The sequence below is a fragment of the Schistocerca americana genome, chromosome 1 (genome assembly GCF_021461395.2).
Source record: "Schistocerca americana isolate TAMUIC-IGC-003095 chromosome 1, iqSchAmer2.1, whole genome shotgun sequence".
Classification (NCBI taxonomy): Eukaryota; Metazoa; Arthropoda; class Insecta; order Orthoptera; family Acrididae; genus Schistocerca; species Schistocerca americana.
Window position 1 is genome coordinate 739,592,468 of NC_060119.1, and position 15,829 is coordinate 739,608,296.

The window sequence follows — 15,829 nt, forward strand, 5'->3', positions numbered from 1 at the left end:
ACAATTTACAAAGGGACAGATGTGCTCTTTTAAGGGAGATCACAAGGATTTTTTCGGGTGAGTTCACGTTCACAATTGCGTTAAAGCAGATTAACACGTTGATGAGATGTCTGCCATCCTATCTCAAAACAGAGTTCAGATAAACGTTGTGCAATATTCACAATGGCGACTGTTAGTCCATGTAATCAGTATTACACATCACCTGACAGCAAAAGTAAAGCACCGACATGGCCAGCTGATTGAATTATGTGGCGCATTCAGAAGTGACAGTAGTCAGATGTTGGACAGCTTAGGAACGTGAGCATTAACACACGTCTCGTAGACGTTCCGGCCGACTAGGCTCGACAACCACAAGAGAGGCTCGCCGTATTGCGCACCAAGTACATCGTAACCCCTTCACATCTGCGCTCATCTATCCTGCAATACGCTGAGTCTTCCTGCACCATTGCTCGGAGAATCGCATTAGCCAGACTAGGGAATTACCGTCCAAAGCGTAGCCTGCTGTTAGTGCCACACGGAAATAAGTTAAACTCCCAGTCACCCGAAAAATGCAAAAAAGTGGCGTTTGGTTCACTTTTACACTGAATGCACAGCACGCCAACATCGTCTACGACTTTCGAGCGCGAATATAACGTCATCCGAGTCACACTGTTACAACGACAACTATGTCAATAATATCAACAACGAAATATTAAGAAGTACAATAACCCCTCTAGCTTCTCCACGACTTCGACACCGGCAAACACTAACATCAATAAAATTAGATGCCTACAGATGATCTATTACGGTACATAATCAGGAAACGTAGGCAAACAGCTTAAAAAGAAAAATATTGTTCCGGCCTTTTTTTGATACCTCAAAACTTGGGCATCTAGTGTAGACATAGATGGGTTTCAATTGGTACAAGGGAACAGGGGTATATGTACCGATGTCGGCCTAGTTTCCAAACAACATCTTAGCTTACGGCAGATAAATGAGCCCCTGGCCACTGGAGGTATTCTATACTGAAGCGCCTAAGAAACTGGTGTAGGCATGCGTGTTGAAATACAGAGCTATATAAACAGGCGGAATAAGGCGCAGCGGTCGGCATCGCCTATATAAGACAACAAGTGTCTGTTGCAGTTGATAGGTCGGTTACTACTGCTACAATGGTAGGTTATCAAGATTTAAGTTGGTTTGAACGTGATGCTATAGTCGGCGCACGAGCGATGGGACACAGCATCTCCGAGGTAGCTATGGAGATTTTCCCGTACGACAATTTCACGCGTGTACCAGGAATATCAGGAATTCGTTAAAACATAAAATCTCCGTCATCGCTGCGGTCGGAAAAAGAACCTGCAAGAACGGGACCAACGACGACTGAAGAGAATCGTTCAACGTGACAGAAGCGCAAACCTTCCGCAAACTGCTGCAGACTTCAGTGCTCGGCCATCAACAAGTGTCAGCGTGGGAACCATTCAACGAAATGTCATTGATATGGGCTTTCTGAGACGAAGGCCCACTCTTGTACCCATGATGACTGCACGACATAAAGATTTACGCCTCGCCTGGGCCCGTCAACACCGACATTGGTGTGTTGATGACTGGAAACATGATGTCTGGTCGGACGAGTCTCGTTTGAAATTGAATCGAGTGGATGGGCGTGTACAGGTATCGAGACAACTTCATGAATCCATGGACCTTACATGTCAGCAAGGGACTGTTCAAGCTGGTGGAGGTTCTGTAATGGTGTGTGGGGCGTGTGCAGTTGGAAACATGGGACCACTGATGCGTCTAGATACGACTCTGTCAGGTGACATGTACGTAAGCATCCAGCCTGATCATCTGCATCCATTCGTGTCCATTATACATTACGACCGACTTGGGCAATTCCAGCAGGACAATGCGACACCCCACTCGTCCAGAATTGCTACACAGTGGCTCCAAGAACACTCTTCTGAGTTTAAACACTTCCACTGGCAACCAAACTCCCCACACATGAACATTATCGAGCACATCTGGGATGCCTTGCAGCCTGCTGTTCAGAAGAGATCTTCAGCCCCTCGTACTCTTAGGGATTTACGGACAGCTGAGCAGGATTCATGGCGCCAGTTCCTTCCAGCACTACTTCAGACAGTAATCGAATTCATGCCACGTCGTGCTGCGGTACTTCTTCGTGCTCGTGGGGACCCTTCACGGTATTAGGCAGGTGTTCCAGTTTCTTTGGCTCATCAGTGTATTTTAGTTGTTTAATTTCAAACTCACATATACGTTCAGTTTTTAGTCAAAAACTTCTACGGCGCTATTTTCTGAAATTGTGCTATGTTTCTCCAATAGACAGTGCCACAGGATACACCAAAGTCACACACATGTCATATTAACATGTATAAACCCAATTTATGATTGAGGTTTAAACCTCAAACGCGCTTTGCATCTAAATAAATAGAGCCTGGTAACAAAAAACTTGCTGTTTTATTCGATACCGTAATACCCTTAATTCATTTTAACATATTAGAGCAAGTGAATAGTTTTTCTCTTTAATTGAAAATAGTGGGTAATAAGTGTCATTGCCCCCCCCCCCCCCCACCACCTCCACCTTGTCAACTGCGCCGCTGGTGGGGAGGGTTGCGTGCCTCAGCGACACAGATAGTCGTACCGCAGGTGCAACCACAGCGGAGGGGTATCTGTTGAGAGGCCAGACATACGTGTGGTTCCTGAAAAGGGGTAGCAACATCTTCAGTAGTTGCACGGTCAACAGTCTGGATGATTGACTGATCTGGCCTTGTAATATTAACCACAATGACCTTGCTGTGCTGGTACTGCGCGCGGCTGAAAGCAAGGGGAAAGTACAGCCGTAATTTTTGCCGAGGGCATGCAGCTTTACTGTATGGTTAAATGACGATGTTGCTCTCTTGGGTAAAATATTCCAGAAGTAAAATAGTCCCCCCTTCGGATCTCCGGGCGGGGACTACTCAGGAGAACGTCGTCATCAGGAAAAACAAAACTGGCGATCTACGGATCGGAGTGTGGAATGTCAGATCCCTTAATCGGGTACGTAGGTTAGAAAATTTAAGAAGGGAAATGGATAGGTTAAAGTTAGATGTAGTGGGAATTAGTGAAGTTTGGTGGCAGGAGGAACAAGACTTCTGGTCAGGTGAATACAGGGCTATAAAACAAAACCAAATAGTAATGGAGGCGTAGGTATAATAATGAATAAAAAAAATAGGAGTGTTGGTAAGCTACTACGAACAGCATAGTAAACGCATTATTGTAGCCAATATAGACACGAAGCCCACGCTTACCACAGTAGTACAGGTTTATATGCCAACTAGCTCCGCAGATGATGAACCGATTGAAGAAATGCATGTTGAGATAAAATAAATTATTGAGATAGTGAAGGGAGACGAAAATTTAAGAGTCATGGGGACTGGAATTCGATAGTAGGAAAAGGAAGAGAAGGAAATGTTGTAGATGAATGTGGAATGCGGGTAAGGAATGAAAGAGGAAGCCGTCTGGTAGAATTTTGCACAGAGCATAATTTAATCATAGCTAACACTTGGTTTAAGAATCATGAGGGAAAGTTGTATACGTGGGAGAGACCTGGAGACACCGAAAGGTATCAGATTGATTATATTATGGTAAGACAGAGATGTAGGAAACAGGTTTCAAATTGCAGGACATTTCCAGGGGCAGATGTCGACTCTGACTATAATCTATTGGTTGTGAACTGTAGATTAAAGCTGAAGAAACTGCAAAAAGGTGGGAATTTAAGCAGTTGGGACCTGAATAAACTGACAGAACCAAAGATTGTAGAGTTTCAGAGAGAGCATTAGGGAACGATTGACAAGAATGGGGGAAGGAAATACAGTAGAAGAAGAATGGGTAGCTTTGAGAGATGAAATAGTGAAGGCAGCAGTAGATCAAGTAGGTAAAAAGATGAGGGGTAGTAGAAATCCTTGGGTAACAGAAGAAATATTGAATTTAATTGATGAAAGGAGAAAATATAAAAATACAGTAAATTAATCAGGCAAAGTGGAACACAAACGTCTCAAAAATGAGATAGACAGAAAGTACAAAATGGCTAAACAGGGTTAGCTAGAGGACAAATGTAAGGATGTAGAGGCGTATATCGGTAGGGGTAGGATAGATACTGCCTACAGAAAACTTAAAGAGACCTTTGGAGAACAGAACCCCTTGTATGAATATCAAGAGCTCAGATGGAAAACCAGTTATAAGCAAAGAAGGGAAAGCAGAAAGGTGGAAGGAGTATGTAGAGTGTCTGTACAAGGGCGTTGTACTTGAGGGCGGTATTATGGAAATGGAATAGGACGTAGATGAAGATGAGATGGGAGATATAATAATGCGTGAAGAATTTGACAGAGTACTGGAAGACCGAAGTCGAAAAAAGGCATCAGGCGTAGACAACATTCCATTAGAACTACTGATAGCCTTGGGAAAGCCAGTCCTGACAAAACTCTACCATCTTGTGAGCAAGATGCATTATACAGGCAAGAACACTTTCAGACTTCAAAAAGAATATAATAATTCCAATCCCGAAGAAAGTAGGTGTTGACAGGTGTAAAAATTACCGAACTATCATTTTAATAAGTCACGTCTGCAAAATACTAACACGAATTCCTTAGAGACGAATGGAAAAACTGCTAGAAGCCGACCTCGAGGAAGATCAGTTTGGATTCCGTAGAAATGTTGGAACACGTGAGGGAATACTGACCCTACGAATTATCTTAGAAGATAGAGTAAGGAAAGGCAATCCTACGTTTCTAGCAATTGGTACTTAGAGAAAGCTTTTGACAATGTTGACTTGAATACTCTCTTTCAGATTCTGAAGGTGGCAGGGGTAAAATATAGGGAGCGAAAGATACCAGATGGCAGTTAAGAGAGAGGAAGAGCGTGAAAGGGAAGCAGCTGTTCGGAAGGGAGTGAGACGGGGTTGAAGCTTATCCCCGACGTTATTCAATCTGTATATTGAGCAAGCAGTAAAGGAAACAAAAGAAACAGAAGAAATAAACATTGTGATTCTGTCGGAGGCGACAAAGGACGTGGTAGAGCAGTTGGATGATATGGACAGTGTCTTGAATGGAGGATATAAGATGAACATCAACAAAAGAAAAACGAGGATAATGGAATGTAGTCAAATTAAATCAGGTGACGCTGTGGGAATTAGATTAGGAAATGAGACACTTAAAGTTATAAATGAGTTATGCTATTTGGGGAGCAAAACAACTGATGATGGTTTAAGTGGAGAGGATATAAAATGTAGACTGGCAATGGCATGGAAAGCGTCTCTGAAGAAGAGAAATTTGTTAACATCGGGTATCGATTTAAGTGTCAGAAAGTCTATTCTGTATGTATTTGTGTGAAGTGTAGCCATGTATGGAAGTGAAACATGGACGATAAATAGTTTAGACAAGAATAGAATAGAAGCCTTCGAAATGTGGTGCTACAGAAGGATTCTGAAGATTAGATGGGTAGATCACGTAACTAATGAGGAGGTACGGAACAGAATTGGGGAGAAGAGGAATTTGTGACACAACTTGACTAGAAGAAGGGATCGGTTGGTAGGGCATGTTCTGAGGCACTAAGCTATCACAAATTTCGTATTGGAGGGCAGCGTGGAGGGTAATAATCGTAGAGGGAGACCAAGAGATGATTACACTAAACAGATTCAGGGAGGTTGTAGGTTGCAGTAGTTACTTGGAGATGAAGAAACTTGCACAAGACAAAGTAGCATGGAGTGCTGCAGAAACCAGTCTCTGGACATTGTGGGAAGAGAGGGGACGCTAACTTTCTAACTCCCTGAAATTTCCTACTAAAGGATGTATTAATTTAAATGTTCGTGACTGAAGTGAACCACTATTTCCAATGTCTCTTTGCCCTCGAAAGCTATCAACGGTATCTACGCAACAAGAGATCAGCGTGTTTAACCCCCTGTTCTTCATACCGACGTCGAGGGTTCGTCCTGAACACATTCCTCGAAGAGATTTACTACGTACTGCCGTGGGGCCCGATGGACACCACATAATGTGCATAAAAGAATAGGAATTTCTCCAAAGTTCGTTCAGTAGATCTTGTAGTATAACGTATAAGCCCATTGTACAGTCATTCTACTCGCACTTTGTTTTCATTAGCAAAATGATGGAATGTTGTTTTACCAGCACGTATGACTTCGTCCACTTAAAGGTCGAAGAAACCGTTGCACAACTTCTCAGTTAATAATAGGAGCAAACCTGCCACAAACTGCTTCACGGAGAGTCAAATATCCCTTGACTTTGATCAGAGAACTCCCTAAACGTTACTGAAAAGATGTTAATCGTTGTTAGGTAAGATTGTGGGGAGGGGGTTCAAGTGGCTCTAAGCACTATGGGACTCAACTTCTGAGGTCATCAGTCCCCTAGACTTAGAACTACTTAAACCTAACTAACCTAAGGACATCACACACATACATGCCTGAGGCAGGATTGTAACCTGCGACCGTAGCAGCAGGGCGGTTATGGACTGAAGCGCCTAGAACCGCTCGGCCACAGCGGTCGGCTGGGGGGAGGGGCTATTGCATATGTCAACAACGTGAGAAACATGTTGTTGTTGTTGTGGTCTTCAGTCCTGAGACTGGTTTGATGCAGCTTTCCATGGTACTCTATCCCGTGCAAGCTTGTTCATCTCCCAGTACTTACTGCAACCTACGTCCTTTTCAATCTGCTTAGTGTATTCATCTCTTGGTCTCCCTCTATGATTTTTACCTTCCACACTGCCCTCCAAGGCTAAATTTGTGATCCCTTGATGCCTCAGAACAAGTCCTACCAACCGGTCCCTTCTTCTTGTCAAGTTCTGCCAGAAACTCCTCTTCTCCCCAATTCTATTCAATACCTCCTCATTAGTTATGTGATCTACCCATCTAATCTTCAGCATTCTTCTGTAGCACCACATCTCGAAAGCTTCTATTTTCGTCTTGTCCAAACTATTTATCGTCCATGTTTCACTTCCATACATGGCTACACTCCTTACAAATACTTTCAGAAACGACTTCCTTACGTTTAAATTTATACTGGATGTTAACAAATTTCTCTTCTTAAGAAACGCTTTTCTTGCCATTGCCAGTCTACATTTTATATCCTCTCTACTTCGACCATCATCAGTTATTTGCTCCCCAAATAGCAAAACTCCTTTAATACTTTAAGTGTCTCATTTCCTAATATAATTCCCTCAGCATCACCCGACTTAATTCGACTGCATTCCATTGTCCTCGTTTTGCTTTTGTTGAATTTCATCTTATATCTTCCTTTCAAGACACTGTCCATTCCATTCAACTGCTCTTCCACGAAGAGATTTACTACGTTCTGCCGTGGGGCCCGATGGACAGAATTACAATGTCATCGGCGAACCTCAAAGTTTTTATTTCTTCTCCATGGATTTTAATACCTACCCCGAATTTTTCTTTTGTTTCCTTTACTGCTTGCTCAATATACAGATTGAATAACATCGGAGAGAGGCTACAGCCCTGTCTCACTCCCTTCCCAACCGCTGCTTCGCTTTCATGTCCCCCGACTCTTATAACTGCCATCTGGTTTCCATACAAATTGTAAATACCCTTTCGCTCCCTGTATTTTACCTCTGACACCTTCAGATTTGAAACAGAGTACTCCAGTCAACATTGTCAGACGCTTTCTCTAAGTCTACAAATGCTAGAAACGTAGGTTTGCCTTTCCTTAATCTATTTTCTAAGATAAGTCGTAGGGTCAGTATTGCCTCACGTGTCCCACATTTCTACGGATACCAAACTGATCTTCCCCGAGGTCGGCTTCTACCAGATTTTCCATTCGTCTGTAAATAATTCGCGTTAGTATTTTGCAGCTGTGGCTTATTAAACTGATTGTTCGGTAATTTTCACAGCTGTCAACACTTGCTTTCTTTGGGATTGGAATTATTATATTCTTCTTGAAGTCTGAGGGTGTTTCGCCTGTCTCATACATCTTGCTCACCAGATGGTAGAGTTTTGTCAGGACAGGCCCTCCCAAGGCCGTCAGTAGTTCTAATGGAATGTTGTCTACTCCCTGGGCCTTGTTTCGACTCATGTCTTTCAGTGCTCTGTCAAACTCTTCACGCAGTATTGTATCTCCCATTTCGTCTCCATCTACATTCTCTTCCATTTCTGGAATATTGTCCTCAAGTACGTCGCCCTTGTGTAGACCCTCTATATACTCCTTCCACCTTTCTGCTTTCGCTTCTTTGCTTAGAACTGGGTTTCCATCTGAGCTCTTGATATTCATACAAGTGGTTCTCTTTTCTCCAAAGGTCTCTTTAATTTTCCTGTAGGCAGTATCTACATTACCCCTAGTGAGATAAGCCTTTACATCCTTACATTTGTTCTCTAGCCATCCCTGCTTAGCCATTTTGCGCTTCCTGTCGATCTCATTTTTGAGACGTTTGTATTCCTTTTTGCCTGCTTCATTTACTTCATTTTTATATTTTCTCCTTTCATCAATTAAATTCAATATTTCTTCTGTTACGCAAGGATTTCTACTAGCCCTCGTCTTTTTACCTACTTGATCCTCTGCTGCCTTCACTACTTCATCCCTCAGAGCTACTCATTCTTCTTCTACTGTATTTCTTTCCCCCATTTGTGACAATTGTTCGCTTATGCTCTCCCTGAAACTCTGTACAACCTCGGGTTTAATCAGTTTGCCCAGATCCCACCTCCTTAAATTCCCACCTTTTTGCAGTTTCTTCAGTTTTAATCTACAGCTCATAACCAATAGATTGTGGTCAGAGTCCACATCTGCCCCTGGAAATGTCTTACAATTTAATACCTGGTTCCTAAATCTCTGTCTTACCATTATATAATGTATCTCATACCTTCTAGTATTTCCAGGATTCTTTCATGTGTACAACCTTCTTTTATGATTCTTGAACCAAGTGTTAGCTATGATTAAGTTATGCTCTGTGCAAAATTCTACCAGACGGCTTCCTCTTTCATTTCTTTGCCCCAATCCATATTCACCCACAATGTATCCTTCTCTCCCTTTTCCTACTCTCGAATTCCAGTCACCCATGATTATTAAATTTTCGTAAGAAATATGGAAAGAGGGTAATAGCGCCATAAATGACGTGTTAGTTGATTAAGCGAAGGGCCTTCTGTGCGGGCTTCAATCTAACTCGCTTTGTAAGAACAAAACATGATTTGTGTTTCCGTGTGCATCATTGATCTAGTTATTTTCATTAACCTGTAATGACTAAAGAAAGCGCATACTCGGGCAGATGTTCTTCACCGTTGTTGACTATATTTTGAAGCTCACAGACTAACAATGTCTGATTGTTGCCATTGACAGTTCATCTAAATCGGAGAAGACGAAGTAAGTAGGGTACAGAGGGGCTATTTCGCCAATTTTAACTGTAAGCCCTATTTAATATGATATGAAGCTTTAAAAAAAATTTAAAAAAACGATCAATGTGATACAATCATGGTACGTTAATTGTGAATACATTACAGTACATGAAAGATCGTAATTGTTTTACACGAACAAATTATTAAACATCTGAAGACAATATTTAAAATTGTGGGACTATTCCACCCAGTCGAGCGTGTATTCACTGTCAAAATCGCAAGTAATCGGCTCTGAGCACTATGGGACTTAACATCTGTGGTCATCAGTACCCTAGAACTTAGAACTACTTAAACCTAACTAACCTAAGGACGTCACACACATCCATACCCGAGGCAGGATTCGAACCTGCAACCGTAGCGGTCACGCGGTTCCAGACTGAAGCGCCTAGAACCGCACGGCCACGCCGGCCGGCCACAAGTAATTGTTTTCGTCCTTTTGCACCCACACACATTTCGTGGCACTTTATCCAGAGAAGTTCCCTATAGCACTTGTCACTGCTTGTTATCTTCCTCGGACTATGAAGCACTTGGCTTTTCCTTTTGCATGTAAGGATAATCTGAAAAGTAACCAAGCAATCGTGTTCTCCAGAATTTCGTAGAAAAAGGTCACTAAAACTAAATGAGAGTGCAGGCTTTCTTGGCGAATCTCGATGATAAAATCTTCTCGGGTTGACAGCCGAGTCAATGCGTAGTTCTCCGGCAACGTTTAAGCAAGTTTCTTACTTGCAATCTTCAGGCCAGAAGTCGGGTTCACGTCTCGCCCAGGCCCTTGTAGCAGCTGGACCACGGGCTTCTGTGCGTCTAACCGCTGGAGGGACCAATCAGGCGCGATCGGAATCGGCGCGGCTGCGCGTGGGTGGGCGTGGCGGTAGGGGGTGCGGTGGGTTAAGTCGAAGAGAAAATCCAAACACCCAATCCCTAATCCTGTTCCTTCCTATATAACACCAATCAACTCGCCTACCTCAGGAAAGTACCAGACACAGACAGAACAATCATCACATATCACAGACACCGAAAAACTATAGAAAAATCACACACACACGTTCACAGGGGAGTAAAAGCCGAAAGGCTACAAACTTCCCCCTCACACTTCCCCAAAGAGGGGAAAGCAAAAGATGAGAGCAGCAGCGGTGGGGTGGGGGGGTGGGGGGGGGATGGCGACCCGCGGGCTCCGGGGTCCCGGCGTCTCGTCTCAGTGCGGCCTGTTTATTCCGTCCGCCGCCACCGACCTGCCTTCATCGGCGCGATCTCGTCGTATTCTTGCTAATGTTGTGTCCCACGCGATGCTGAGTTGGAAGCCGCTATCCCAGTTGACCAGGTTACCATTGACTCGTATCTCCACTTCCTCTTTAATAATAGAGTTCCAGAAACCTTTCGCTCTACACAGCATCCAGGTTAGTTCAAATTGAAACGTGTGTTCTTCACTGAGGTTGTGCTCCGATAACGTGAATTTTTGCTTTTGTCCGAGCCGAATGCTTCTCACATTTTCAAAGATTGGTTGTGTGATGCAATGTAGCGTTTGTCCGATATATTGTTGTCCACATTCACAGGAAATGCTGCAGACACCCGGTGTTCTCAGACCCAAGTTGTCCTTCATTAAGCACATCATATTCCTGATTTTTACTGGAGGACCGGAAGATGGTTTTTATTTTGTTCTTCTCCAGTGTCCTGGCAATCTTCGCCATGGGTGGCCCCGCATACGGGAGGAAGGCCATGCCCTTGTTGTCTTCTTATTCCTAAAGGTCCTCCTTCTTATTCTTGCTCATCTGGAGAGCGCGTCTACTCTGCGTTTCAGTGTAGCCAGTATTCTGGCAGGTTTTCTTCAGGTGCTGCATCTCAGTAGGTAGACTGTCCTTGTCGCATATTTCGTGAGTTCTGCAGACAAGGGTAGTGAGATCTGACGGTCAAAGAAGGCAGGATTCGGCTGCGATTGTAGCCGGGGCCGTAATCAGTTACTATTGGTTGGCTTTTCTTTTAATCACACACAATTTATTTAAAATCAAAAACAAATTAAAATAATGGCAACAATTTAAGAATTGTTTCACTGCTGAAGGCCTTAATGCCAATAAATTGAGAACTGATTAAACTTACTGCAACTTATACTTACAGTTATTAATATATAAAACACAAGTGACAAGGTCTTAAAGCTCGCTGCAAAAATACAATTACCTAATTAAAATTTTAAGACAAGTAACGACACTCACGGCTGAAGACCTTAATAACAATAAATTAAAAATTGTTTAACTTGTTGCAACTTACAAACTACAGTTATTAAAATATTGAAAACAAATCACCAAGGTCTTAAAGGTTAACTGCTAAAATACAATTGCCACATTAGAATTTTAAGACAAGTAGCGACAGTCACGGCTGAACGCCTTTAACGCCAAGAATGGCAATTATTAAAAAAATTTAACAAACCAACCGTCAAGCAGCAAGGCAATAGCAAAAGCTAATTTAAAAGACAGGCAACTGATCACCAAACGGGTGAGACAAAATGATAGTAAACGTGGTAGCACAACCGTTTAAACTTGCTGTAACGCCAACAATGGCAATTATATTCAAACAATTTAGAAACATACAATAAAACAGCAAATATATTAACAAGGTTAGTTCAAAACGACAAACAACTGATCACCAAACAGGTGAGACAAATGATGGTAACTTGGTAATACATTAATTAATTAATGACACAATAATAAAACGCAAGGGCTAGTCCTAGACGGTGCTCCAGGAATCGACCTCTGAGTAGGTGCGGCCAAAAACACCTTCGCGAGCGATGAGAAAGGCAGCCAAGAGTTGCATTCACTTCACACGATGGTAACTCAGACTAGTGGTAGTCTAACGAATGACTAATGATAATCTGCTAAAGCTATCTAACGTCCGATAAAAAATGCAACAATGGAACACCACGCCAAAGCTGGAACTGGTGGTCAGCACTACATCCTCAGAATGTTGTGTTTAGAGAGTAGAGGAAACACCAACCGATCTACAAATCAAGGAAACTGTCAAAACTACACGCCTTACCGGACAGCAGCGGCAAGGCGAGGAAACGTACACTGCCGTTACATACACTAACCTCCAGCTCAGGTCACTGGGGCGTTAGCGGCCACCAGGCAGAAAAATACTGCTGGTTGAACTTAATAGTAACACATAGAATGCAGCAATTAGTAACAAGAGGTCGAGGAAAGCTAATTAGATCCGCCTCACTCTAAAGATAGGGCCACAGTTACTACATATCGATAATGACGCTGCTGCCACTAGCGGATAGGCAACGCTTGCGAAACCAAGTGGCGTCAGTCGACACAAGAAGATTACAAACAACCGCAACTATGTCAACTAAACGATGCATTCTGGCCTCCAACAGAGGACGGAAACCTACAAACAGTGCCAACGCAAGCCGCAGCACAGCTCAGGTAGTGAGCACGGATTTTCGTTGTGCTGGGTGATGGCAAGTGTTGGCGTTGAGGTAAAGGTCTGTGTGTGTTTTCTTTCGGCAGACAGAGTGTCTTAGTGTGCCGTCCGTTTTCTTCTTTATTAGGATATCGAGGAAGGGTAGGCATTTCATTGTGAACTTGTTGTTCTTACGTATGCTGTTTAGATGATTGAGAAATTCTTTTAGGGTTTGCTCGCCGTGCGGCCAGACAGCGAAAGTATCGTCCGCGTACCGATAAAAGACGTTGGGTTTAAGGCGTGCTGTTTCCAAGGCGATATCCTCGAAGTATTCCAAGCACAGACTGGCGATACATGTTGTGAGAGGGGATCCCATAGCGACTCCATCCACCTGTTGGTAAAGCTTGCTCCGACACTGGAAATAAGCACATGGCGGAATAATTCGAGTCTTCGTCGAAATGATTCCGGTACCCTCCTGAAGAGGGACGTGACGTCAGAGCTGACCATAATATCATTTTTGTCAAGACGCCACTCCTTGAGTGTTAACAAGCTTCTTGATGTGGTGGGGACGTTTTCCCACAAGAGGTTTGAGTAGTTGTTCCAGGTGTTTGGCTATACCATATCCAGGAGAATTACGGAGTTTAATCCTTTGGATAACACGGAAGTTGTCGCCTCATCCAATTCCTTGCCGGGCAAGTTGACGACGATCCTCGAATCCTCGATGTCGGCCTCCTGCATTTGTGCCCCTGGTAGTCGTTAGAAATTGTTTTGTTGTTTCGTGGTGGCCTTCCGCTTGCGCAGTTCACTGGAGGCGAAGGTATTGCCATCTAGTATTGCCATCTACCCACTCGGCTGTCAACTCGAGAAGATTTTATCACCAATGAAACTACTAATATGACTGAGCAGAAAAAGCCCCACTTTTACGAGGCGCAATAGCGCCATGTGCAGACTTTCGTGGAAAAAGCCAGCAATATTTGTTGATACAAGCACTGTATACCTGTGTTCTTGTACAAGTGGTAATAAGAGTCTAAAATTTCACGTTATTGTGCATGGTACACCTCAATTTGTTAGGGTGTATTTCTTAACTATGGCAATTCACTTATCTCTAGAGTTTGTTCCTCTCTCTTGTCAACAGAAGACACCCTTACTACACCCACATGCGGTGACGCGCAGATATTGATTGGCACACACTGAAAGCAAAACGCCCTTCACTCTGTGGGCAACTAGTGCACTGTTGCAACAGCGCTTATTTCAGGCGGTTTAGCCCCCTGTACCCTACAGAATTCGAATCAAGAACTCCGGCTAACATGGGTAACTTAGAAGTAGATATCCTCGGTGTAGCGAAGCAACTTGAATCACTAGAGACAAGTCCTCCAGTTCATATCGTATTCCAATTAGTTTCGTTTCAGAGTGTGCTAATATAATAGCTCTGTCCTTAATAATCAAATAAAAACGCTCGCTCGACGAGAGATCCGTACCTATGGACTGGAAAGTTGCACAGTTCTCTCCAATATTCAAGAGTGAAGGTTTATTGCCTTTTACAAAAGGGATTTTGTGTAAGGTGTTCCTTTGTTTTAGAGTCCAAGAGGTTTTAGTTGCTGACTCTATTTTAAGACATTTATTATAACTACTTTTTCATTGAAGAATGGGGTCCCCTGTGCGCAATGACTGATATCTGCTTGAGAATAGAATATGTTAGGAATTCCAGGCGCGACGGTTACTCTTTAGGAGATGTTGGAACAAGTTGCACCCGCAAAGGAATTGTTATCGAATTTAAGTTTAGACTGTACATGTTTTCAGGAAATGTTTTTTTTTTTTTTTTTTTTGGTGGCCTTTGTTACTCAGATCTCTGAGCAGGCTGTTTTACTTGTAGTTACTGGATAAAATAAAATTATGAAAAACTGTACGTGTTTATTTCTGAGTATGTGCCTTGATACCTTCACTACCGAACTGGATGCATTATCTTCTGGTAATTTTAAGGTATCTCACTTGTAATTACTGTTTTTAGTCGTAAATAATTTAATACCATGTAAAACGATTTTAATAATACTTGGAAATTATTATTTCATACAAAAATATCAATTAAAGATTCTCTTACTTGGCTTTGAACTCTGGAACTTTAATTACCACATGGAGCAGTTCACACAAAAGACTACGTGCAAAACCAAAACCATTGCTCCACTAAATTTAACAAAAAAATGGTTCAAATGGTTCTGAGCACTCTGGGATTTAACATCTGAGGTCATCAGTCCCCTAGAACTTATAACTGCTTAAACCTAACTAACGTAAAGACATCACACACATCCATGCCCGAGGCAGGATTCGAACCTGCGAGCGTAGCTGTCACGCGGTTCCAGACTGAAGCGCCTAGAACCGCTCGGCCACACCGGCCGGCTAAATTTAACACTTCTTCCAGTCACTGCAGTTATTTGGACACCTTTACTTTGTTTTAACACTCGCACTGCTCTCGTAACATGAATAGAAAAATGGCTCTGAGCACTATGGGACTCAACTGCTGAGGTCATTAGTCCCCTAGAACTTAGAACTAGTTAAACCTAACTAACCTAAGGACATCACAAACATCCATGCCCGAGGCAGGATTCGAACCTGCGACCGTAGCGGTCTTGCGGTTCCAGACTGCAGCGCCTTTAACCGCACGGCCACTTCGGCCGGCCGTAACATGAATAGGACCCTATCAAGATGACTTAGGTAAATCATTGTTCCTAACGCACAGTTAGGAATAAGCACCTATAATGTGAAAACATTAGCCACACACTGTTCCATGTAAGTATATATAAAACTAAACGCTTTGCCTCAAGATGGTTTCTGAGGCGATCTACCGCAGCGGTAGAACACCGCCGTATGGTGCAATCATCGCTCTTGAAATAATGTACTCTGAATATTTCTTCCTGGCGTCGGAAACGCATAACTCAGAGCATTGCCGTAAGTGCCATGATACAGTCGCTAATAACAGTTCACATCCGAAGCATATTTAATCCACTTTTCCAAAAGTCCTAACCTCACTGAGCATTCGGGATGTTTACACTTCGAAAGCTATCC